Here is a 27470-nt window from a genome sequence, read left to right as displayed (position 1 = left end):
TGTGTGTCATGTAACAGCATGATTACATGTCACGCTTATGATGCACTCGCGGCCGTTTCGATAGCGTCACATGCACCAAATTTGGTATTACGTTAAGTGAATGGATGATTAAGAATTATGACTGGTGCAAACATGATAATCATGAGGTGCGTGTCATGTAACATCATGAATACATGCCGCGCTCAAGATGCACTGATGGCCGATTCGCTAGCTTCACTTATATCATATTTTGTACTACGGGACGTGAATGGGTGGCGAAGGTATGATACTGGTACAAACATGATAAATATGAGATGCGTGTCATGTAAAAACATGACTACATGCTACGCTCTCGATGCACTCGCGGCCATTTCGCTAGTTTCACATGTACAAAACTCGGTATCGCTCAACGCGAACGGACGACATAGGTAAATGACGCATCCAATCACGATAATCACGACATGCGTGCATGCAACAACATGACTACATGCCACACTCATGATGCGCTCACGGCCGTTTCGCTAGCTTCACATATGCCGAATTCAGTGTTATGTTACGTCAATGGATAACGAAGGGTTGTGACTGGTGCAAATATGATAATCAAGAGATGCGTGTCATGTGAGAACATTACTACAAGCCACAATCAAGGCGCACACATTTCGACGTGACGCGGTGTGCGTGCTCGCCGGCGTTCATTTCGTTGTATTACGCCGTCGTTGCCACGCCTGTTGCCGGTCGTACCATATACTCGCTGGCGCGCGCCGGCTGCGTTGCTTTGACCAACGCCGACTAAATTTCAAGGCCGAAAGGCTGCCGCATTGACGTCAGAGGGTGGGAGCGCAGTTACGCCGCGAACGCGGCGGAAAGCCTGTGTTTCGTTCACGTTTTAGGAGAACCAACGCTCCCGCTTTCGCAGCTGCTGCGGCTAGATCGAGCCGAATAAAAGATGTGGAAAAAAAATTGGCAGCATATCCACGGAGTGAATGATGGAGAGTCGGGCGAAGCATTCGTCCGTCCATTCGTTCTTGCTTCCTTACGTCTGTGTGACCGTCCATGCGTCCATCCGCCCGTCCGTGCGTGCGTCCGTTCCAGCGTTCGTCCATGCATCCACCCCTGCGTCCGTTCATGCGTCCATTCATGCATCTGTCTGTGTGTCCGTTCGTCCATCTATTCAACACTCCAAGTACCACCATCTCGCATCTTTTCATCATATATTCCCCATATAGAAACACCGCCATCCAGCGGACATTCCAAGGACTAAACGAGAGGTGGCACACGCACACTTTCTAACAGCTTGCGCTTCGGGCCTACTTCCCACCTTTAACCACCTCGAGTTCATGGTATATACTAGTTCACTGTATTCATGGCACTGCGGCCCTACACTAGCTAAACCTTTCAAAAACCAAGGAGGTTACGCCCAGCGAGTATAACGTAGCAACCTTTTCCTGGCAGATAGAGCTCAATGTACATGCCAATGGCTGCATGGGAAATGAGAGACAGGAGAATTCGGCTTTTACTTTCTCACGGCTTGCACTTCGTACCTACTTCCCACCTTTAACTACCTCGAGTTCATTCATGGTATATACTAGTTCATTGTATTCATGGCACTGCGGCTCAACGCTCGCTAAACCTTTCTAAAACTAAGGTGGTTACACCCAGCGGGTATAACGTAGCAACCCTTTCCCTTCAGATAGTGCTCAATGTGCATGCAATGGCTGCTAATGGGGATCGCAGCGTGCACGTTAACTAAAAGCCGAATGCTCCTGTCTCTCATACCCCATTATCAGCTATTGGCATGTACATTGAGCACTATTTTTTGTTGTTCTACAACGCACAGAAGGAATCTCTCACCGGCACCACCTTGGAGGTCAAAATGTTTCCAGGTCAAAGCGTAAGACTGGTTACGTACTACAACGGGACGCGGGACAAACGGGTGCCGCTATAAGGAGCTTCGCCCCTAAGAAGTCTTACTGAGCATGCTCAATTGGGCAACTGGGCCCCCAACCTCTGACGACACTGCGGCAGCCTTTCGGCCATGAAAATTAGTCGGCGTTGCTTTGACACGTGCGCGTTTTAATGCGTCCGGCATTCCTCCGTCACGAAAAGAGGGAGAGGCAGTGTTGTCCAGGTAACGCATCGGTGCGAAATTCAGCATTTCGCGCTGGTTCCCGTAGGGCCGTGCCTCGCGTCATACTATAGAGTGCGCGCGTTCTGCTAGCGTAGCGACGCTGTGCACAGCGTGCGCACGCGTCAACGCTACATTGGAATATAGTGGGCCCTTCATGACGTGCTCGGGGCTGTTTTGCTAGCTCCGCATATACAAAATTTGGTGTTAGGTGACGTCCATGGATGACGAAGCATATGACTGGTGCAAGCATGATAATGCTGACATGCGTGCCATGTAAGAACATCACAACATACCGCGCTCATAGCGTGCTTGCAGCCATTTCACTAGCTCCACATAAACTAAGTTTGGTATCACGTGACGTGAATAAATGATGAAGGTAAAGGACACATCCGAACATGATAATCACGGCACGGAAGTCATGTACGGCATCATTTACATCCAACTCGTAACGTAGTGCTGATTTTAAAGTGGCATATCAACATTTCTCATTCATGTTTCGCATATCAGCGATTGCCGCTGTACGTGGGATCTGCCAATTTTTTTCCAACTTACTATATCTTGCAGATGAAAGAAGTACATTTCTATATTTGTCAGATTTTTTTATTGATAATGTGTATGCAAGGTTAAAAAACAGATATAGCGCTAGGAATATATTCATATCTTCTTTTGGTTATTTATTGTCATTCTGCTTTTATGAAAGTATATTGACAAAAGCAACTGAATATTTAGAGAAACAGAAGAAGTTAGACAGATTTGAAGGTCAAACAGTGGGTACCCATCGCCGATCAGATTGGCTTCATTTTCATTTTAGTTTCATTCAGGTATTATGTGCCCTGTTACTGGAATGGTATGAAGCCTTTGTGTTCTGTACATGCTGTAAATAAACTTTTTCTAAACCAGGTATCCTGCCGCCCGGTTCTTGGCCCATCCCCCTCTGTGGGTGAGCGCCATTCATAAGAGGTCATCATCATCATCATCATCATTATCATCATCATCGCCATCGCCGTCTCCAATGACGGTGCGTAGCGCGCTCCTCATGCACTGATTGGGCTTGCGCTGCAAGAGCCTAAAGGGTAGCTTTGGGCTCTCCCATAATTGAATATCAAGTACTCTTAATCTTCACACACTTTTCCCGCAGGGCGCGGGTTCGAATCCCGGCTGCGGCGGCTGCATTTCCGATGGAGGCGGAAATGTTGTAGGCCCGTGTGCTCAGATTTGGGTGCACGTTAAAGAACCCCAGGTGGTCTAAATTTCCGGAGCCCTCCACTACGGCGTCTCTCATAATCATATAGTAGTTTTGGGACGTTAAACCCCACATATCGATTCACACACTTTATTTATTTATTTATTTATTTATTTTCATACCTCAAGGGCCTCCTAGAAGGAGGCATTACATGAGGGGTGGTACAAGTGACAGACTAGAACAAAAAACGAGGGTAGGGGTGAGGGGGAGGTGTGCTACCAACATAACTATATACAAGCCCGTTACAACAATAAATGAGTGAAGAAGCATAAAAGAAACTACATGGCCGGACACGCCATGTAGTTTACATTAGGACCAATCAGAGTCCAAACAGCTTGGATAACCGCGCTTTACAGCAGTACAATGGTGCAAACATACAAGTCAGAATGCAAACAACGGCAATGAGCTAGGTAGCCATAAATTTGGTGAAAACAGAAAACAATATGATGTTAGAAGGGAACGCTCCATTACTTCGCCTGCACTGACAACAATGAAAGTCAAAAAAACGGCAACCATGAAAACGACATGAGGATATTACACAATTCCGGGCGCGATAAGCAGCGATTTAAACTGGTCAAGGTCTTTGGTCTGTACCACGTGAGCGGGAAGATTGTTCCAGTCTTTGGCTGACCGAACAAAAAAGGATTGCGCGAAAGTGTTAGTTCGTGGGCGGGGGTATGAAACTTGATGTTCGTTTTTGGTGCGAGTGTATACATGCGATTTTGGCGTGACGTAGGAGTTTGGTGATAATCAGTAATGAAACCTATGGAATAATGCCAGCCTTGCTAGTTTCCGACGGTTGTTGAGGGGAGGAAGGGACGCACGCGACTTGAGATTTGTGACGCTAGTGTATGAAGAAAAATCAGAGAAAGCAAATCTAGTAGCCCGGTTTTGGATGGCTTCTATGTTGTCGATGAGGTAACGTTGGTGCGGGTCCCATATAGCGGCCGCATACTCCAGCTTCGGGCGAATAAGGGTTTTATAGGCCAACAATTTTAAGTCTGAAGGAGCGAATTTCATCATGCGCTGCAGATACCCGAGGGATCTACTGGCGCTGGCGATTACTTTGCACACGTGTACTGTCCAAGATAGATTGTTGGTGATATGGACGCCTAAGTACTTGTACTCTTTTGTGGATTGTAATGAAAAGCCTTTAAGGGTGTAATTGTGAAATAATGGGCATGCGTGCCGGGAAAATGACATTAGTTTGCATTTTGGTACGTTTAAGGACATTTGCCAAGTTTTACACCAATTTTCAATACGAAAAAGATCAGATTGTAGATTAATTTGGTCTTGCTTACATGTAATTTTGGTATATAACACACAATCATCCGCAAATAGGCGAATGTTATTAGAAATGTCAGAAGGTAGATCATTAACATAAATTAAGAATAGCAACGGCCCGAGTACTGTACCCTGTGGTACACCGGACAGACGAATGCTGTGGTAGACTGTGCGCTATTTATTTCCACAAATTGCTTTCGTTCCAGGAGGAAGTTTTCGATCCAATTAAGTGCAAATGGGTCAAGATTCAGCAGTGATAGTTTGCACATTAAGCGATGGTGGGGTACCTTGTCGAATGCCTTTTCAAAATCTAGGAAAATTACGTCTGTTTGGATGTTTCTGTCAAGGTTTAAGTGCAAATCATGTGTAAATGAAGCAAGCTGCGTTTCCCAGGACAGCCCCTTGCGAAAACCTTGTTGCGATGTGGAGAGAATGTTATGGCGTTCGAGGTGATTAATGATGTGCGAAAAAATTATATGTTCCAATATTTTTGATGGTACGGACGTAATTGAAATGGGGCGATAGTTCAACGGTGATGACCCATTGCCGCTTTTAAAGGTCAGAACAATCTTACCTAGCTTCCATTTATTGGGGATACAGCCTGACGTTAATGATTGGGAAAATAGCAAAGCGAGCATGGCACTAATTGGTTCTTTGGAATTTTTCAGCATTTTAGAGTTGATTCCGTCCGGTCCCGTAGCAGATGATAGTTTCATTTTATCAATTATGTTCATTATTCCTTGAGCTGTAAATATTATCGGGGGCATTTGATCATTAATGACCAGATCCGAGGAAATGGGGGTGCTCATGCTGGCTTCTTTCGTGAAAACCGAGGAGAACGCCACGTTGAGTACTGCAGCTGTCTCACTATCACTAAGTTCTACGTTTTGATCGTTATACAATCTTATTGGGGTGGCAGGAGACGGGTTTATAGCTTTCCAAAATTGTTTTAGATTAGTTTGTAGCATATTAGGCAATGTTGTCTCAAAAAAATTTCGCTTGGCAATACGAATTGTTTTCGTTAGCTTCTTTACTGAGCCTTGATATGCCTGCCATGCGGATGGACTGTTTCTGGCTTTGGCTTTTCTAAACAGTCGCTTCTTTCTGCGTATTTCTTTGCTAATTGAGCCAGAAAACCATGGTGCCGATTGTTTGCTTTTAATTTTTACTGTTGGAACATATTTATCAGTTAATTCTTGAATTTTCTCCGAAAACAAGTTCCAGTTGTGATCTACAGAGCGGTCATGGAAACCTTCTTCAAAAGAAAAGATGAAGCTTTGTAGCTCAGCCGTGATTTTTGCGTAATTTCACTTGTCATAAAGTCTTATTCGTTTTGCTACTGTTTTTTCTGTCTGAAATACTGAGTGAAAAAACGCTAGGATAACTTTATGATCACTTATTTCCTTCAGGTAATGTACTGACTAGATACCGCTCGGGTCGGACGTTAGAATTAGGTCAAGAATGTTTGCGGTATTTGTGGTCTGTCTGGTAGCTTGGGTTATGATTTGTGTTAATTGAAAATCCTGTAGGATGCTTAAGAACTGGCCGGGTTCACCGATAGTTACACGATATTGGTCACTCCAATCAATGGTAGGGTAGTTGAAATCACCGCATATTATTAGGTTAGCTAGAGGATACTTTTTGCTTATGAAGTCGAGAGAGTCGTTAAGGAGCCTGCAAAAATCGGCGTCTGGTTGTGGGGGGCGATAGCACGCTCCAATTATGGTAAGTCCTGATAGCGTTCGACATGCTACGTACATTATCTCTAAGGGGCTCTCGTGTTCTATTTTAAAGTGAATAATCGAATTCTTTATTCCAATAAGAACTCCACCACCTCGGCTTAGCAAACGATCACGGCGGTAAACGGCAAATCCAGGCATGTACGGAGCAACTTCCGCGTCAGAAATATGCGATGAAAGCCATGTTTCGCTAAGAACGACAATATCACAATCACATGATTGAATGACGGCGGATACTTCTTCACGCTTTGGAATTATACTGCGAATGTTAGTGCAAAGAATCGAGTATGTGACGTCGTTAGGGCGTAGCGACGCGCGTTTCGGTGTGTTGCAGGGGTGTGATTTGGAAAGACAAGGCTCCGTTATATTATCTTCTTGCTAGCTTTCCCGTGCTGTTCTTTCTTTAACCGCCTTATCAGTGGTGTCATAGTAGTAAGTTTTCTTGTCGATTATTAATTTTTTGTAGCGCAGCTTGAAAGGAACCTTCTGTTCTCGGGCGAAACGAACGAGCTCGCGATGTATTGAACGAGTGGCAGCACAGAAATCCTCAGAGATACTGACTGTTGTGCCCTTGAGCTTGAAGGCCTTAGATAAAATATCATTTTTAGTCTTAAAAGAAGAGAAATTAACAATAATGGGGCGTTTTTTGTCACGAGCAATTTTGCCGATACGATGTGCTCTGTGAATATCTTTAGGTTCGAGTGCTATCTTCAAATTTTTATTGCAAATATCTGTGACCAGTTTTTCGCTATCGCTCCAGGATTCAGACTCGCCTTCACTGATGCCATAGAAGACAAGGTTGCAGCGACGCAACCTATCCTCTGCGTCATTCAACCTTTCCTCAATGCCGGCGATGCTATCTGATGTCTGGGTGGATGAGCGGAGTAGAACGTCTACATCAGACCGCATATCGGGTAGCAATTTGCACTGGTCTTCCGTCTGCGCAATCCGCGCAACCAAATCGGCAAGGGTTCGTTCCGTGCTAGTCAGGCGAGTATTGATAGCCTTCAGTTCAGCCAGGATGGTGGCTTGGCTGGCTTCTAAGGTTGTTAGCAAAGCATACATCGTCTGGTCACTCTGGGTAGTAGAGCTACGTGTGGTTGGACCTGGGTTTTCCTCTATGTCGCCTGACAGCAACAACAGCTCATGCACAACGTGCACACAATCACACAATAACAACGCAAGGCAGTGGGTGCTCGGCAGCTGCACCAGGTAACGATTGCTAGTCTTCTTAGCAAAAAGAGAATCGTAATGGCGTACCTGCGCGATAAACGCAAACGGTGTTACCCGCTGGACCATGGCGCAGCTGACGGGCCCACAAAGCGCCGGTTGCAGGGTGTGGTCCTTTATAGGCGATGGAAAGGCTGATGTTGATGATCCCGGAGATGCCGTAGGTTCCAAGAGTCCCTCGGTAGAAATGATGAAGGCGCCATCTTTCGGCCCAGCTGTTCGGTCTGGTGCTCCCAAATACAGTGAGCATCCGGCAGACGGCGCATGCGCACTGGCTCCTGGATTTCCGGAGCTTCCAGTGTGCAAAGGGCATGTCGCATTGCCGCAGGCGTCGACGAGGCCGATTGCCACAAAGACCTGTGCGGTAAACGCAAACGGTGTTACCCGCTGGACCCATGGCGCAGCTGACGAGCCCACCTCGTCTGGTTTCGAAACCAGACCAGTCTGGTTTTGAAACCAGACTCTTGCATTAAACGAAGTGAACAGGTCCTTATTCGTTGCAGTTCAATGTAAATCAGAATGACGATTGTGGGTAACCGCACTCACGACTTTGTGCTAATGCTCCATTGTTGAGAACTATAATGCAATGCACGTCTGTGTACATCGTCTCTTTAACTCAACATTTCTTCATACTGAAAAGTGAATGTTCACTTCACATTAATATGCGATCGTTGACGAGATACGTGTACCTCTATCCCACAAGCCAATCATTTTTATCGAGCGCAAGTGTCCATCTAGGTTATTATTTTTGGGGTGCCCTGGTTGACAAGAAAGAGTAGTGTACTTTGCGAATTATAGTAATGGCGATGGTAAGCAAGCAGCCTCCCGTCTGTTGGCTATTTAGGCAGGATTTCTTTCGCGATAAGACGTAATAATATAAACAGCTATCAAAATGCATTTCCATTACAAACGCAGCAGACGCGACATCTACGTGGTATCTGATGTGCATCACCGTGGCGACCATCATCACAAACGACCTAAGAGTGAGAATGTCAAAAAGTTCTGAATATCTCGTGTATTCTAAATAATTTCTTTTAAAGCGATTGATGCTGTAGGTGTGTGATTAGTGCAGTGCGAGCGTTAAGTGAGTCCCTCGAAAAAGTGCACGTCACTAAACATCAGAAGACGAACAGTTCACGTGCAAAGAAAAACCGGCTAAAGACGACGATGAGAAACATCGGCACGAGGGCGTTAAATCGACAACATAAAAGCAGTTTGATCTTCAAACTAAATTTTCAGGTTAGTTTTAGTTTTATTGAGGTATCTTGCCGCCCGGATCATAGCCCATCCTTTCTGTAGGTGAGCGCCATTTATCTGAGGTCATCATCATCGTCATCAGAAGGTTAGTGGCCCAATCAGTAGTTTCCACCACAACCTCCTCCTATAAACTTACGACCTGCTTGCAGTTACCACCCCTATGGGAACGTGTGGGCCCGAAAATTGGCGCGTAGGGACCGGTGACACCGCCAGGTGCCGCCACGACATACTCTCAAAGCAGACGACGCACTGCCGTCGTGGTGCCCTCGTGGTGCGCGTTTCTGGAATATTGTTCTTGTTAAATATGCACCGATTGAGCAATCCACAAATTTAATTAATCGAAGCAACATTATAGGTGTGAGAAGCACCATGGTGGTGAGAAGCACCGTGGCGGGGACGCCGGAGAAGCTCCGTCAAAGGGACGAGGCTCGCGACAGCAGGTCACTCGCTTTCAGTTTTATACTTTTCAGCCTTCGCGCACATTTGTTGATATTGCCGTCAGATATTGGTTTCGACTGACGATTGCTTTTGTGTGCGATGATCACAAATGTGGAAATATGGCAATCTCCACGTTCAGGCGAACCGGCCCCCAGCTGCACAAGATCACCAAGTTTTCCCAGCGCTGGCAGAGTATTTCGCTCTCGACACGTATGTTCTCGGAGGCTGGGGCTTAAAAACATTCTCGCTGCTGTTGGAGCACCTCCTTGCAGAATACCTTCTTGCAGATTCAAGGCCACTACTCGTAGTATATTGTAGGGTAGAGTTTCAGTAAAAGTGTCGCGCAGAAAACATATGCCATCGCGAGCTGCGGATTGTAACTTCCTTTTGGCAAGGTACTGCTTCCGTCAATAGTCTGTTTCCGCTGATGGTTTTGAATATGTGAACAACCCGTTCGTGATTGCCTTGTGAGAGAGTTGTAAATATGACTGAGGGTTCAAGAAATGATATATTCAATGCCAGAACAGTACAAAGTTTTTGGTTCTAATTTGACAAAACACGCCTGACCGCTGCCATATACCGTCTCTCTCCCAGACAACAGAACTTTCTTCCACCTGCCACCGTATGCTCCATTGATCGAGGGGTGCTGATTGTTTACTTGAAACACTTGCTCTCCTTAGCTGGTGTTGAAGCCAGTAGAGGCAAAACGTAAAGAAGTTAACTGTGGCTACACGAAGTCGAGACATTAGTTGAGACAGTAGACTGATCAGCATTACTGCTGATGACTCAGTCGATACATCAGTAGTAATGCAGGTAATACGGAATTAAGGCATCGACTAACCCTACAAAAAATACTGAAAGAAACCTACCGTGGATCCACAGCCACCATAGTTCTCCATAAACAAAGTTACAGAATCCCAATAAGGAGGGTGTAAGGTAGTGACACATCACCCTCTCCAACGCAGTTTACCGCATGTTTACAGGAAGGATTTCAGGGCCCTAGATTGGGAAGAGTTAGGAATAAGAGTTAACGTAGAGTATCTTGATAACCTGCGATTCGCTGATGAGATTACATTGAGGAGTAACTCATGGGACGAATTTCAGCTCATGATTCCTGAACTTGACACAGAAAGCAGAAGAGGAGGTTTGAACATTAATATGCACAAAACTAAAGAAATATACAGCAGTCTCGGCAGAAAACAGCACTTTGCGATAAGTGGAGAGACGCTGGAAGTTGTGAAGGAATATCTCTTCTTGAAACAGGTAGTAACCGCAGGGCCAAGTAATGAAAGTAAAATAACTAGAAGAATAAGGATGGGGTAGATCACATTCAGCAATCATTTTTGAATCTTAAATTGTAGTTTGCCACTAACCCGCAAGAGGAAGGTATAAAATAGCTGCATCTTGCCGGTACTTGGCACGGAGCCAAAACCTGTAGGGCCATAAAAAGGGTTCAGCTTGAAGTGAAAACCACGCAGCGAGCCATGGTAAGGAAATGATAGGTTTAACATCAAGATACAAGAAGAAAGAAGAGCGGGTCAAGGGACAAACCAGGGTTAAAGATATCATAGTTGAAATCAAGAAGAAATGGGCATAGGCCGGGCACGTAGCACGTAGGCAGGAAAACCCGCCTCATTAGGCTAACTGACTGGTCATTAAGGGTAAGTGCCTGGATTTCCAGAAAAGGCAAATACACGAAGGGGCATGAAGGGGAATACGCACGAAGAAAGTTAGTTGGGCCGATGAGACTAAACAGCTCGGGCCTCAGCCCACTGCACATTGCCCACTATTGTACAAACCTAGCGGATATTTTGGAAACACGGCCATAACATTTGGGATAGTGGTATTCTGTCGTTGTATTAGCTACGACAATGATGACACTGTGCATTAGTGGATGGATTCAAAAAGGTTTGACTAAACATTGATTTCAAAGAGCCATGTAGTTCCGGCATGTTAGTAGCACCTCCTCCTAGCATGTCTTCTGTGCTACCTTGTGTACTATAGGGGGTCCGGGCTACTCGAGCTGTTCTCACGGTTTTTACCTGCCCTCCTGGTAACATGTTTTTGTTGCGGAATAAAATTTTACTTTTGATTTCAATGAAATAAAATGAAGCAACTCGGTATGATGTGCACTAACTTTCTCGATCTAATTTTTAGTTTGTTCTATTTTGGTCTTTTGGTTCTACTGTATGTTAAGTGAGACGTCAGCATGTACGACTGGCCTCAGCATGTACGACTGAACGTGCATGATGCTGCGAAGACGACAGGAAATCCCGAGGACCGCCCCCCTTGCTCCCCCCACGCGGAGCACCCCGTGTATGCCTCAACATTGCGCATGTAAACCATCCGCCTACCGCTCCATACGCGTGCTCGAGAATTTCAACGCCGTCAACGGCCCCTGACAACTGGGACGCCACAGACCCACCGCTCGATCTCGCGTCGCCCAACATCGGCTCTCGCTCAACCAACACGACGACTAATCAACGTATGCCTACGCGTTACTCGTCCTCAAAGGAAAAAAAAAAGCTATTTATCATTGCCCTCTGAGTCAGCACGTCATCACGCTAAGCCATGACGAACTTCGTCAGTCCAGAGCGCACGACTTCCAACTTGTCTGCACCCTACTCAGGATGGATGAATGTAGCACTTTGTCAAATGCCTTGGTGAGGTCTAGCCCCAGAATAGCATGTGTCCCGTACCGAGAGCCTCTTCAATTGCAGCATTAGGTCTTGTGTCAAACGTTTAGGGCGGAATCCTAATATTGTATGCGGGTAGAGGGCATGCTCTTCTATGAACCTTTGTAGTCGAGTGTGAATAACGTACTCGAGTACCTTGCCGACAAAAGATGTGAGAGATATCGGCTGAAGGTTCTCGATAGGGAGTGGTTTGCCTGGTTTAGGTATCAGAATGACTGAGGCGGTTTTTCATAGTGTTAGTATTTCTACAGACTCCCAAATCTTTTGCAAATAAGATGTGAGCGTTTCAAATGATTCTTTGTCAAGGTTTTGTAAGATTTTATTTGTAATTTTATCTGGGCAAGGCGCTGAGTGGGGTCTCAGTTGTGAAATTGCGGACCTTACTTCTGCTTTTGTAATCTGGGAGTCGAGGGCTGAAATATACACCCCATCGTAGCACGGGATATCAAACGAAGTAGCACTGAAAATGAACTGACTAGATAAGTCCTGGATAAGGTCTTCATTCGCACCTGGATAATTGTGCAGAGCTATGATTAAGGAGTGGCGCTGAGCAGTCTTTGTCAATGTTGGGTCTATCATATGGCGAAGACTGTTGCATGTTTTGGGCACGTTAAGTAAGCATTCTATAACGTTGCAAAGCTGATGCCAATTTTAGCGGGAGAGATGAAGAGCATAATCTTCAATTTGACGTGCTAATATAGCAATGGGTTTGCGTAATGAGCGGTTCAATTTGTTGGAGTTATAGCGCTTGCGCAGACCAGTGAGGGCCTCCCACATGTGCAGCAGCTTGGTGTCTACCGTGTCGCTTACGGCGTCTTGTGGGGGAGTCTTAGTAGCACGCTTAATGTATCGTAGTAAGAAAGCTGTCCATTGGTCGATCGAGGTGGGAGATTCTGGAGAGGCCGATGCCCGCAATTCGCGGAAGACACCCCAGTCAACTAGGGCAGACTGTTTGGATTTCGTTCGCTGCGGGCCAGCCTTGACGATCGTTTGTATTATATAGTGGTCGCTGCCTAGATGTTCATGAACGTTGGACCACTCTGCATGCGTAATTTTCGCAGTGAAAGTGAGGTCAGGATTGGTGTCTCTGCCAACGCTGTTGCCCAACGACGTAGGATATGCCGGGTCTGTTATAAGGGTGTAGCAGAGATTGCGTGGAGGTCAGCAGAGTGAAGCAAAGAAGAGGACGGAGGTTGCTGGGTAAGTTGCTTTCGGAGAGCAGTGTTTTCAACTCGAAGTTCATGTACTAACGTGCGGAGCGAACGCGGCTCCACCGTGATAGTACTTAACATGGTTTCCTTATTAAGTGTGGTCGTCTGTGTAGCTGTGGGCGCTGCATTATGTATAAGAGCAGGTTGGGAGGCAATGCTAGCCGAGCTTACTGTAGGGGTGGCGAGGATGAGACCGGGTTGCCACTCCCGAAGGGAGGGGGGGGCTGACTATGTGAAGCCTCAGGCGCCGTAGACCCCAATAGGAGCTCCTGGGACTGATTCTTGCGCTGCTGCTTTGATCGGCTGCGTGAGCCACGATGCTTCGAGGTCGGACTGGAACTGCGGGAGCGGGTGTACCTAGGCTTAACCTCCTGGCATTCTGGATGAACATCTTTCGTAGAAATCGCGGTTGAGAAGTACTGATGTTCTTGGAGCTTAGCTTTTTCTTGACGACGATAAATGAAAAGGTGATATGTCTGGTAGCGTTGAGGACAGGTTTTGTCACCTGTGTGGTGGGCTTGACCGCACAGAAGACACCTAAGGGTGCATGGATGAGCAGTAGCACGGTTGGCTGTGCCGCACAGCGTGCACATTATGGCAATCGGTTTGGGGCTGACATCTGGACGGTGGCTGACTGCCCCGCATTTGTCGCAGACTTTGGTGCGCTCCTTATGTAGGTAACATTTGTATTCGGCTCCTCGATAGTAAACATGAAAAGAGAAAGAGACTTGGTCGCCATCTAATATAATAAGTACCATGTTTGTCTCCCAATTAGTGAGCTTATAATATCGTGGGGTTGTGGTCATTCACAATACTTGCTGAGATGGCTTCAGGAGAGTCGTACGGGGGAATATTGTGGATCACTCCCTTTGCTGTGTTCTTGTGGGAAGTGACGCAGGCTCGAACATCATAGGTTTCAGTTTCCACGTCTAGTTTGGAGATCGGACTGTATATTTCTGCATTGGAGAGATGAGGTGTGCTTGGTACGAGGAGATTAGCTTCAACGCATGTGCGGTAAATGTCCTCTTTGAGTAGCGTTGCATGCAGATCCACTTCGCGTAGAATAGTATCGCGCACTTAAGCTACTCCCACTTTAAAGAGGTTTAGGCCATCCCTTGGGCTGATCACAAGTCTGACGTAATCATCTGGCAGACGCGGTTGCCTGGGTTTGCGCGGGAGACACTGAGCAGATCTTTTCGGCGTCGGGGTATCGGACGCGCTTCCCTGGTGAGTTGGCGATGCCGGAGCGTTCGATACGTGATTTCGTTGCTTGTCTCAGTGGCTAGAGATCCATCTGGCTTCGAGGGTGGCGTGTTCATGGGTGATTTCAGTTCCTTCGACTGCGACCGCTTCCATGGTTAACAAGGCTGCGATTTCTGAAGGTAAGGCTCAACGTGGGCGAGCCAGATGGAGTAGGGTGGCACCAGCGTCGTGGCGAGGAGCAGCAGTTGTCGCCGCCGCCACGCCAGCGTCGGGCGCCGCGAGCACTGTGAGCTCGTCATTGGGGTTAGCGTCTCTTTGTCGGTGAAAGCTCACTCACCGAAAATTGGCAGATCCCACGTACAGCGGGAATCGATGATATGCGAAGCACGAATTAGAAATGTTGATGTGTCACTCTAAAATCAGCACAATGATACGAGGTAGAGGTAAGTGATGCCGTACATGACTTCCGTGTCATGATTATCATGTTTGGATGTGTCGTTTACCTTCGTCATCTATTCACGTCACGTCATACAAAATTTAATATGTGTGAACCTAGCGAAACGACCAAGATCATGCTGTGAGCATGGTATGTTGTCATGTTCTTACATGACACGCGTGTCAGGAGTATCATTTTTGCACCAGTCATATATCTCGCCAACCAACAACGTCACGTAACACCAAATTCGGTACATGTGGAGCTAGCAAAGTGGCCACGAGCGCATCATAAAGGGCCCAATATACTCCTTTGTGGCGTTGACGCGCGCGCAACTGGGCACAGCGATGGTACGTTAGCAAAACGCGAGCATTCTATAGTCTGACGCCAGGCGCTACCAGCGTCCGTCGGCGCGGACCGACGGCAATCGCCGCGAAAGGCGACATGCTGCATTTCGTGCCGATGCGTTAGCCAGACAACACTGCGTCTGCCTCTTTTCGTGACGGAGGGACGCCGGACGCGCTGAAACGCGCATGCGTCAAAACAACGCAGCGCGGCGCGTCCCTACGAGTATATGGCACCGGCGCCTGGCGTGGCAACGACGACGTGACGCGACCAAATGAACGCCAGCGAGCACGCGCACCGCGTCACGTCGAAATGTATTGCCGCCTTGACTGTGGCATGTAGTCATGTCTTACATAACATTCATCTTATGATTATCATGTATGTACCAATCACATACCTTCCTCATTCATTGGCGTCACGTAATACCAAATTTGACATATTTGAAGATAGCGAAACGGCAGTGAGCACATCATCAGCGTGTCATGTAGTCGTGTTACATGAGACGCACGGCGTTCGTGATTATCGTGTTTGGACGTGTCATTTACTTATTTCGTTCGTTCGTGTCACGTTATACCGAGTTTGGTACATGTGAAGCTAGCGAAACTACCGCGAGGGCATTATGGGCGTAGCATGTAGTCATGTTGTTACATGGCACGCATCTCATGATTATCATGCTTGCAGTAGTACCCTACCTTCATCATTCAGTCACGTCCCGTAATACCAAGTTTAGTATAGCTGAAGGTAGCAAAACGGCCACCGGCGCATCATGAGCGTGGCATGTAGTAATGTTGTTACATGACACGCATGTCATGATTTTCATGTTGGGGTCTGTCGCTTGTGTTTGCCATGCAATCATGCCATACCACACCAGTTCTGCAACATGTCATGTGAACAAAACTACCGCAAGAGCTGCAGTACCATGAAATGTAAATAATGACATTCATGTCATACATGTCATGAATCTCATGTTATGACTAGGCAAATATGTCCTTCATACAGTCATGCTATGCCATACCAAGTTTGGTATCGATGGCATTATCGAAACGGCCAGGAGAGCTAATTGTCGTAGGCGGTTCGATAGATAGATACGCTCAAAGTCGCCGAAGTTCGCTAAGAAATGCTTTGCATAAAAATCTTCCGTGAACTGCGGTCGGGGGCTGGTTGTATTGGGTGCTGGGGTGGTTCCATTCGTCGACATGGGTGATTGAAGGGCCAGTCAACAGGCTCCGAAACTCGCAAGGAAATGTCGCGCATCTTTCGAACGCCTGACCAACCTTCTACCACGCGCAGTGACGTCACCTCGGCAATCGGTCACATTGACTTCAATACTGTTTGTTCAAACCTGGTTTAGACCAATCGACGAGCTGCGTGCCGAGTCACGTCGCTGATCGCCGAGCTGAGGTCACTGCGCGTATATATAGGTTGGTCACGCGCAGGAAGAATGTGCGAGCTTTTCGTGCGCGTTTCAGAGCCTGTTAAGTGGTCCTTTAAGGATATCCAGAAGTAGGGGCTCAACGCTGCCTCTTCCACATGCAGGAGCGAGTGGAAGAGGTACACTGAACCGACGCTGAATTTTAGCGGATCTCTTGGGCTTAAGCACATATACTCAAAATTACATTGTGTACTGTAATATGAAATCTTCAGATGATTTAGGCTCAGCTGCCGCGATTCGTCTGACCAAGTTATCTCAGACTCCCAGCGTCTTTGTTTACGCCTCATTTTAAGCCGTTGTTGAAAACAAGAGTGTCGCTTCAAACTTCAAGCCCTTAGGGCAAGGTAATCACAAGCAGCAAACTTATCAATCGATTATGAAAGAAAATGTGAGTAACTTGGCCACTGCTTCTTTATCGATGAAAATGAGCCACGACATGTGGAAAACAGTAACGCCCATCTTGTACTTACGCGATGATGTTGAGTAGTCAAGGCCGTGTGAAGAGGAGGAAAGCAAGTGTCCAGGCTGCCTTACGAAGGGTCGTGACAGGTGACGGTGGCCATATAGTTTACATGCTCAAGTTAGCGAGAATATCCCAAGCCTGGTCGATGCCTTTAACGTGGAGCTCCATGGCGTGTCTAGGCGAGCGGTAATCGCTTGGGCGTATAAAGACAGTGACGTAAACAGCCCAGACTGCTGGCTTCATGGTTAAATGCTCGATTGTTTGCCGCCCCGCAGCGGTGGTCTAGTGGCTAAGGTTCTCAGCTGCTGACCCTCGGGTCACGGGATTGAATCCCGGCTGCGCTGGTTGCATTTTATGTGGAGGCGAAAATGATGCACGCCCATGGGCTCAGATATGGGTGCACGTTAAAGAACCCCCGGTGGTCGAGATTTCTGGAGCCCTTCACTACGGCGTGGCTCATAATCTAATGGTGGTTTTGGGATGGTAAAGGGGCCTTGCAACACTTTTTGAGCATGGTCAGAAAACGCTGCTGATCGGTAGTAGAGGCTCCCGACAACACGCGAGCCAAACATTATAGCACAGCAAATGACCGGTAATTCACAATAAATTATAAATGTCAGCTAAAATTAATTTCTATTCTCTTGACCGATTGCGTTATATGCCCAAAAATCACACGTCAACGACCCATCTATCAGCCATTGGCTGATTTGAACATGGTGTGCTCGGTTGTTACAGAGGTCGCCGCGAGAGGCTGTCACTTGTCCACGCGTGCACGCACGATCGCACTAAAAAAGCTGCGAATTCGAAGGAAAAAAAAATCCTCAATGCTTCGAGGCGCGAGTGACGTTTTCTGTTTGCCTCTCCCATTTCTCCCTGCTAAGTTTCCAGCGCTTTCCTTGGGAGAACAGAAGGGAGAATGTGATTGCAGCGTGTGACATATATTTGTAACTCCGCTCGCACTGGACGCATTCTTAAAATTTTTGCAGCGTTCAATTTGAGAGGCAATGCGCTTTCTACTGAATTATTTCCATGTTTACTCAGAAAAAGTGTTTTAGGACGCCTTTAAGCGTCACATATCAATCAATCAATTAAGTCAATCGATTCTCTGTTGCTTACATGATCCCTGAGGCGGGACCATGCGTTGCTGCTCTTGAAATGAGAAAAAATAACGCCAACACATGCAGGTCATCAGCGAAACTGAACTGTTGACAGGGAATGTCTATGTTGCATGAAATAGATCGTTCCACTTTTTTGTCTTTCTTTTTCTTCTCACGTATGCACTTCAAAAACCGAATGTCAGCGTCTATTCTCGACAGGGCGGCGAGTGCTCCATCTCCTTATCTCGTTCAGCGCGTGAACATTGTCGATGTTGCGGCTTAATCTGGTGCTTTGTGAGTATGCCGCAATGTCCACGGTGCATGATTGGTGAGAGCGATTCAAAGAAGTTCGTCTTTCATCTTTTTGCGGGTGCCATGAGTGGAGGACGTGTCACCTTACGTGTCTCTCTGCTAAGCCGCGTTACAGACAAAAGTCAATCTCTGCGGTCGTTTGAAGTTACTGAGCGATGAATAAATGTCGAGACGTTATTACGCAGTATCACGCATTTAAATCAAACTGCCTCAACTGCTAAACAAGCTCAATCACTTGCCCACAAAGGGGTACCTTTTATCTAAAAGGCACGCCGCTTCGTATGATGTAGGCGAAAGACAGAAACTCCTACAACCTGGCCGAAGCATCAGGATACAGATACAAAATACCAAAAGAGCATACACGTATCTTCCATAATGCCCAGACCTGCTCACGTACTAAACAGTATATCTCCGATGTGTAGGCTGCTACGCTTTAGTCAAAATAAGGTAGCAAGTGCATGATTTGCCAAAAGTTTGTGTCGGCTCCTGGCTTTGTACTAATCATTCCATAACATGAAGAGTTCTCAAACTTGATATGGAGGCTAAACCGACTAAAAATGTGTTCACGCAAAAAAAAAAAGAAAAAATGAAGTAAGAATTTTGTACCTGCTAACCCCGACGGTGTATCGTTTGGCCTGACAGATTGAGAAATTTGACTGAGAAAATGTTTGATTGAGAAACAGAGAAAAAGAATGAGGAAATTATTCGTGGCAAGAGAAATGAGCGTGACTTAAAAAACTGTTAAAGAATAGTTCATGTAACACTCGGCTTGTACGTTAACTTTTACACCTCGTAATACTTGGACCGAACCAACAAAAAGAAATGCAGCGAATCCCGCATACTCCTTCGCTGCTTCGCATGAGATCGATTCCCCGGATTTCTCATGATCTGCCGGCATTTTCGATGTAGTACTCTACCTCGGCAATGATCGTCACACCGCTTGCGTGCATTTTTCTTTTCTGCAACGATGCGCTTTGAGATTCCGTGAAGTACGCAACACTCAAGCGGCCTACGCCGTCGTATGTGCTGTCGTCGTCCTGCGTGGTTGTAGCTTGGCGTAACGCAGGCGAAACTAGTTGTAGCCCCCAAAGCATAGCCGTTTGAGTGCACGCTCGCTCCATAGGAAAGTCCTCTTCCCCTTGTTCTTTAAGCTTCTTGATGATGATAAAAACAAATTAAACAAAAGACACTAATAAACTGGAAAAATAAAAAGAAATAGAGCAGAAAAGAAAGATAAGCAATGAAGTATGGCCAGCTCTGCACTTCCCTGGGGCTTAAAATGCAAGTGCGAGCTCTAATAATTTTTTTTTCATTGGTTGCAACGCGCCTGTATACCTTAATAATAATAATAATAATAATAATAATAATGATAATAATAATAATAATAATAATAATACCTTTTATGGCTTCAAAAAAAATTCGTGCATATGGCTAGGCCTGCCACCGCCAAATGGTGGCTTGACCGGCAAGGCTTGGAAGACAGAAAAAAAAACGGAATGCGTGACATGATCGTAGTTAAACGCACAGTAGAGATTATGAGACAAAATAACATGCACATATATCACAAGAGCAGGGCATATATACCGTAACCATTGCCATTATACAGTAAGAAAAATTGAAAGTGAACAAAAGCAGAAAAACAACGATGTTTTTCAAACAAGCAAAGTGCCACACTAAATTTTTGCTCAGAAGTACGCTTGCAAACGAGCACATATATTAAAAAAAATACACGAGATGCGCATTACACTTGTAGACAAAAATGCGGCAGATCCCACGTACCTGGGAATCGACGTGTGCAAAGCACATGGAGGGAAGGTGACCGTTCTGAATTTTTTTTATTGAGCGACATGTCATTGCATGACGCTAAATGTATGTACAAATATTGCACACGCAGACATACGTTGAAGAGTTGTAAATGTTCATATAACCAGTTGTTTGCACTTGCACAACGATGCCAACTGGAATATGCGTATTAGCAACACCGGAAGCTGATAAGAAGCACTGATGCTCTCGAGGATGCTGCCCGTGTGCACTGCTACATAAATCAACTTCAGCGCATGGCAACTAACCACATTTGAGGTTAAAACGACGCGACGGCTGTATCAAAGGAGTAAATATGCAATGTTTAAAAAATTGGGTTTGCAGCACTGCAACCACTATTTACGTTTCACGAAGATTAGCGTCTATTTGAAAAGTAGTTCCGAGAGCTGGCATAGCTCCGTGGTAAACTGCTTCATTGTCACGCAGAATTCTTGGGTTCGATTCCATTTCGGACTCTGACATTTATTCTTTGCATTCGTCGAGTGGACGATATACCGATGTCGGGTATTTCTTAACCATGCGTTAAACTTGTCCACGTGTGTTCTCGTCGTACCTGGGTAGATACTAAGTTTCAATCACCTGTGGCACATACCCGCATACCAACGGCACATACCCGCCATTGGGCATGTGCCACTGTCTGGCGGGAAGTTTTTGACGACGTACGCGACGGGAATAAGACATTACTCATGTCTTGACCAGTTCACCATATTCGTCAAAACACCTTACCCTTCCATGCTAATTTTGGTTCACGCCAAGTTAAGGGCGTAGACCCCGAGAGCACCCAAACGTAAGCGGCTGTAGATATATACGCTCTAAGTCACTGATGTTTGCTAAAAAAATGCTTAGCATTTAATACATCATAGCAGTTTCTTTCATTTGAAATGAATCGTCGCAATAAATCTGAGATGTCAAAGTAATACAAAGCAATAAAAAAGTGACAGTTGTATGAAAAATACAGAATCTTACACGTTGTAAAGAAGTTTATTTATGTCAAATTGTTTTAAACGCTGCAATGCTACACTGAATTGCTGCAAATGTTTGTTCTTTCTATAGGTTTTCTAACACCTTTATGACATTTCAACTCAGCGCGCATGATAAACTCTACGGCAGTCGTTATGGCTTCTTCAGAATGCTATAGCGACCAATATACCGAGACAAAGCGTTGAATTTCCAGCATCTACAGCATTGACGTTATGATTACGCAACATCATGGGATTTTTGTAAGAGAGCTGTCACTTCTTTTTTTTTTCTGGCACAGAGATGCTGGGCATCAGTTAGCATATCCTTAATCAGTGCTCTGCACTGGCGTTGTGTTTATTATTAGGCTGATGTATTGCGGCGAATTTGAAGACGCGGTGGACAGGGTCACGTAGAAAATACCTGCGCATTATCTTTTGCTGGCGCAAAACTTTCGTAGCTGCTGGCATTAGGTAGAACGTACAGTGTATGATTATTAAAAAGAAGTCCAATGGGGCGCCCGCATATATTTGTGTCTGCGTCATTTCCTTTTTTTTTTCACGTTTCATGAGGATGGTTTCGGTGATCCAAAGAGAGCTTCTGTTTACAATGGAACTATTTTTGTTCAGTTAATCACATGAAACCAGTACTTATGATTGACTATTTACAAAAGAGTACAATTTTCGAGAAACTAACAGTAAGCGTTGGCCACTTTGCTGCATCAACACTGATAGAGCGGGATGCTTAGTTGTGCATATTGTAGTGATCCGTGATAACTACAGAGTGTTTAAATTCGAACATACTGGGCTGCTGACTGTGTCGCGTCTTTCGATGAAAAAAAAAAGAGAAATAGTCGAGCAACTGACCTAATGTATACGAGCAAGATAGTTTACGAGGGCGAGCATTGCGAGAAATCACACATCCTGAGTCCGGCCCGCTGTCCACTGCGCCACACCTAAAAGACGCCCCACCGTGGCGGTCTAGTGACCAAGGCTGCTGAACCGCAGGTCGCGGGATCGAATCCAGGCTACGGCAGCTGCATTTCAATGGAGGCGAAAATGCTGTAGGCCCATGTGCTCAGATTTGGGTTCACGTTAAAGATCCCCAGGTGGTCGAAATTTCTGGAGCCCTCTATTACGGCGTCTCCCATATTCATATGGTGGTTTCAGGACGTTAAACCCCACATATCAATCAATCAATCAATCAATCGACCACACCTGAAGTACAAATGGGGAGAAATAGAAAAAGAAATGTTCGTTTTGCCGTTTTCATGTTAACTTCACCTAAAAAGTTTTAGTGAAACCATTGTAGGTTGTGCACTAATTTTGGAATGTAATGTGGGCTGAAATAGCAGTTATACACAATGTTGGTGCCAGTATTGCGCTGGTACATCAGTGCACTTTGGACTTGGAGATTATTGACAAAAAGCACTAAGCCATAACGCCTACTGAATGTTTCCAAGCTTTCGCTGTATATTAACTTGTAAGTCTTTCATTTTCCACCCTTCTCTTGCAGAACTCGACTGCATCGATTTCCACATTACAGAGAGTATTTGTTGGTTATGTTCTACTTAAAAATGTGCACACACAAATAAAACCACGACTACTCTTTTGTTCTTGTAAGGGTTCGAACATACTACGCGTATTCAGCGGAACAGATATGAGCATTAGAAAGACGGTTTAAAAGAATAGGAACTTGCTTTCCGAACGCAGCATTCTATTGCATTGCTCTTCTGCAATGTGAAACCGCACACTTTTTTTAAATTTTTGGTACGGCATGAACGGAATAATCCTAAGTCTATAGCTTTTCTGCAACGCAGCTAGCTCAGCTAATTGCTGCTAGTCACTTGTGCAAACAGTGTGTTCAACCACAGCTTGCCAGCGTATACTGTAGAAAACGTAGACTGATATCTCTTTGTGTAAGCACGTACAAGCCCTGGCACATGCAATCAGGACGTCCTTTCCACGCGGCGCACAACAACTTCCGCCTTTACTTAGATTAATGCAAAGCGTGAGGGAGCGCACTTGAGAATTATGTAAAAGATTTATAGCACCTCGGAACTTTTTAGACTGCTAATGATTCACTGCCAGCTACGTTTCACCAAACTATGTCTCCTTCTGGTCACAACGCACGTCTCTATTCTTTGCTGTTCGCTGATGTGATGTAAGACAACAGGCCTGTCATCTGACAGAGGTAGCATATAAAGGAAAGGAAAGGTGTTCCGTGGTCAGTCGCTTATCTAGCGAAATGACGTCTTTGCGGTGTACCTACGAGTTTGATTGCGCATGTGCAATATATTTACACTGCGAATTATGAAGGAACACTAAACTGTCTGAGAGGACCAGACATGTGATATCGTAATCAAGAGACCAGGAGTTTGTCACTGTAACTCGATGTTACCAAATTCGCATCTTTGGGTGAAATCAATAACATTTACTTTTTTCAAAATTGTTTATTTAGCTCTGTAATGGCCTGTTTTCTTCTGATTGCTTCCGGACATCTGCACGTTTCTGTCAGGATATTTCGGTACATCTTCGTCTTCAAAGCCTTGTTTTCAATGTGGTGTACAATGTCCAGTGCTTTTCTAATGGAATCATATTGAACGTACAGTGGTCGTTGTTCCTGAAATGGTCATGTCACAAAAACAAAACAAGAATAACGTTATTATTTGGCCATATACATTGTAAAAACAAGTGAACTACTCGAATAAAAGTAAAAAAAGTAAGGTTACTGTTCTGCGGTCGCATGTTAAACTGCTTGTCATCCTTCATGGCTTTTAACAAATAACAAAACTAGTTCGTTTCACTCACACAGTTTCTACATTTATTACCTTTTTTTTAGTCAGATGATGATTCGTGACAATCGTTAGCTTTATATGGAATCGTAGGCAACACGCAAGGTTCACTCGTATCCTGTGTTTTGGTTTGATCTAAATCCCCAATGTTACAAGATACCTGCAATCCAAATAATAATAACAAAGTCGAATTGCGCAGCTTTGCCTATTTGTATTTTAAACATGTTGAGCTCAAAAAACATGCAGACAACGAATACATATAGATAAGTTCGTGATCGGATGGCCCATATACTTCATTTATTAGTAATATCATTATAGTTTCGAAACAAATTCAAATGACTCAAGTATCAATAGAGTTCTACCAAACATAAATTCAAATAATTACTTTAACATTAAAAAGCAGTTTTACATAAATAACTTGTAAACATCAGAAATTGTCCCACTCAACGCTATCTTGCAAAACGAATAGCAATAAAGGAATCGAACTCGTGGCGCATCACCCCCGAAATAGTTCTAATGGACGTTCAAGAGAGTCAAATCTACATGGACCCAGCCTTTCGCATCCAACTAATTTTGTCTCGCACGAGCTGATCCCGTTCCTCAGGTAATGATAAGTAATGGGGATGTCTATTCAACCTATAAATGTTAACGACATAACAATGGTTGAACGAATCAATAAAATAATTGCGAAGTGGTGCATCTATCTATTAGAGAATAAACATATTTAACTTCGTCAATGATTCTTCATTACGTATGTAACCGTGAGTGAAGACACTTGGGAAACTAAGTACCAATCCTTGAACTTACGTGATGATTTCGGGATGGTCATGTCATGATCGTGAATGGAAGAAAAAAAAAGCATTGCTTGAAACACAATGTTGACTAGAGGCCCAAGTTTGCACAGATTTCGCTGAGTTGCTGGCTGTCACCCAGGATGTAGGCGTCCATGGTTTCGCTTTGCGAGTGATCGCTGGTGCGTGGAAAGAAAAGCGTCTTACAGCACGGATGGCTCACGTTGAGGTGAAAGAGCACGTTTCACTACCGCTTATATGGGGAGACATTCGATGTGAGAAAGCGCGCTGACCTTGAAAAGATAACGAAGGATAACAACGTAGAGCGTCAGTGCAGCTGCACTGCACATGAGAGGTTGCACGACACTGACTGCTGCTCCCATCCATTCGAGGCCAACTTGAAGAGGTTCTGTTCTCAATAGGGCAAGGAATGTTCCTTCGACAAAGCTTGCTCAGCACGTCAATATAGTATCCAACATGTAGTCTTAATCTGCATCTTTCTACTTATGCAGACGTGCTTGACGCAAGATGTCCAGATCGTACGATCTCGAGAACCTTGCCTCTCGAGTGCTTTTTCTGCTTTCTTCGTAGACGGAGTGCTCGATCTGTCACGGTTGCAAGAAACTAATGTTGCTCTTGATCTCAGTTCTGAGTAGAGACCTATAGTTACTCGGATTTCTGGCGCATGGGCGATGAGAAATTTTACAAACTACGATGACTGTTTCCAAGTACCCATGAATGACTTATATTGTAGAACGGATGAACTTTGCGATACCCCTCTGAGCACAGACGTAGTGAACAAACGTAGTGCCCTGTGCAAGTAGTTCATTTGACGAACTCTATCTGTGGCACCTTGTGGTCATGCATTGGCTACTTGTAGTTCATGCTGAACCTGAAATGGCAGTTTTAAAGTTTCAAAAGTTTGCCTCAGAGAAACTCTAGTGGCGACGTAGTCATTGGTTGTGGGTGATAAAGCAGCGCTGGGCGTGAGTGAAAATTCAAGGTATACAGATGCAAATGGGAGTCGGAGGGGTGCTTGAACTTTGGCTATTTAGGGCATGGTTACGTTTCTATCGAGAAAATAGAAAGCAGGCTAGCGACTGAATTGGCGATAGTGCGCGTGCGTGCGTGCGTGTGCGTGCGTGCGTGCGTGTGTGCGTGCGTGCGTGTGTGTGTGTGTGTGTGTGTGTGTGTGTGTGTGTGTGTGTGTGTGTGTGTGTGTGTGTGTGTGTGTGTGTGTGTGTGTGTGTGTGTGTGTGTGTGTGTGTGTGTTGTTTTTATTTTCGATCATGAGTGCTGTCTTATAGTGCTGAGTAAATAAAAGCACTCCGGAACCACATTAGACCAGGACCGCAAAATTTTTATTATTGATTTTATTTCCATTTCACGATTTTTCAGTCATGCACAAGATGATCATCAACGACTCACACGCACACACCGACGCCGACGCCGTAATTTCTGCGAAACTAGCTCTTTCGCGTTATTCCGTTAATATATATTCAATGCAATCCGAAGCACTATGACGTTCTTCTTAAGGATCTCGACACCGGTGCTAAACTTATTTAGGGCAGTGACCAAAAAATATCTCGAATTCGTGTCAGTTCTTCAAACAATTTCGTCACGTGATTCTTGGCAGACAACACACACACGTTTATTTACATATGCCATCAACCAATGTTTTAGTATTCGCTTATATCTTATCTACAAAAGCATGCCGTTTGCAATGAATGAGAACGGAAAAAGTTATACTGTTCCTGCAATGGTCATATGATTTGAGTGTCATATGTCGTCAAGGAGAAATGAACAGAGATTCAACTATTTTTTGGCATCAGGAGTATGTTCGCGCTACGTTTGTTCTGAGAGTGTTATTGAGTCAAGACATAATGGTCTCCCGCAGTGGTCTAGTGGCTAAGGTACTCGGCTGCTGACCTGCAGGTCGCGGGATCGAATCCTGGCTGCGGCGGCTGCATTTTCGACAGAGGCGAAATTGGTATAGGCTCGTGTGCTCAGATTTGGGTGCACGTTAAAGAACCCCAGGTGGTCGAAATTTCCGGAGTCCTCCACAACGACGTCTCTCATAATCGCATGGTAGTTTTGGGACGCTAAACCCCACATATCAAATCATGAAGTAACGGTACATACACTTCGAGTACATGTGTCTGTACCATGGCAGCTGTACGGCTGATCACATTATCGGAATCATTTTGCCCTGCCACGGTGGCTCTAGTGGCTAAAGTACTCGGCTGCTGACCCGCAGGTCACGGTGTAGAATCGTGGCTGCGGCAGCTGCATTTTCGATGGAGGCAAAAATGCTGTAGGCCCGTGTGCTTGATTGGGAGGCACGTAAAAGTTCTTGAAATTTTCGGTGCTCTCCGCTGCGGTGTCTCTCATAATTATATGGGTTTTTTGAGACGTTCACCCCACATATCCATCTATCGGACTCATTTTACAGAATGGGCTGATGGTGCAATACTGGCCCATGTACCGATGAATCTTCAAGTAGTGCTGGCACTGTGAGACTTGCTTATGCGTCTCAACTTTCTTTGTTCTCCAGTATCTGCAAGACTGACCTCGCACCAGAGTAATGGCACCCATGCTGTGCCGTCTTCTAATTGGT

At 45.3% G+C, this 27470-nt stretch overlaps 1 protein-coding gene and 1 long non-coding RNA gene across 2 annotated transcripts in view; one reads left to right on the top strand and one right to left on the bottom strand.

The window, feature by feature from the left end:
• LOC119185878 (transcriptional activator Myb-like) overlaps positions 1-27470 on the top strand; it is a 211334-nt gene that overhangs the window by 132479 nt on the left and 51385 nt on the right. The window lies entirely within an intron of this gene.
• LOC119180069 (uncharacterized) lies at positions 23701-25435 on the bottom strand. The gene is made up of 2 exons (XR_005110955.2): positions 24870-25435; positions 23701-23890 (listed from the first exon to the last, which is right to left on the bottom strand). It is a non-coding gene; the product is annotated as an uncharacterized LOC119180069 (long non-coding RNA).

The sequence above is a fragment of the Rhipicephalus microplus genome, chromosome 7 (assembly GCF_043290135.1).
Source record: "Rhipicephalus microplus isolate Deutch F79 chromosome 7, USDA_Rmic, whole genome shotgun sequence".
In the NCBI taxonomy this organism is placed as follows: domain Eukaryota; kingdom Metazoa; phylum Arthropoda; class Arachnida; order Ixodida; family Ixodidae; genus Rhipicephalus; species Rhipicephalus microplus.
Note: the sequence above shows the minus strand (reverse complement) of the source record. Positions and strands in the feature narration are given on the sequence as shown.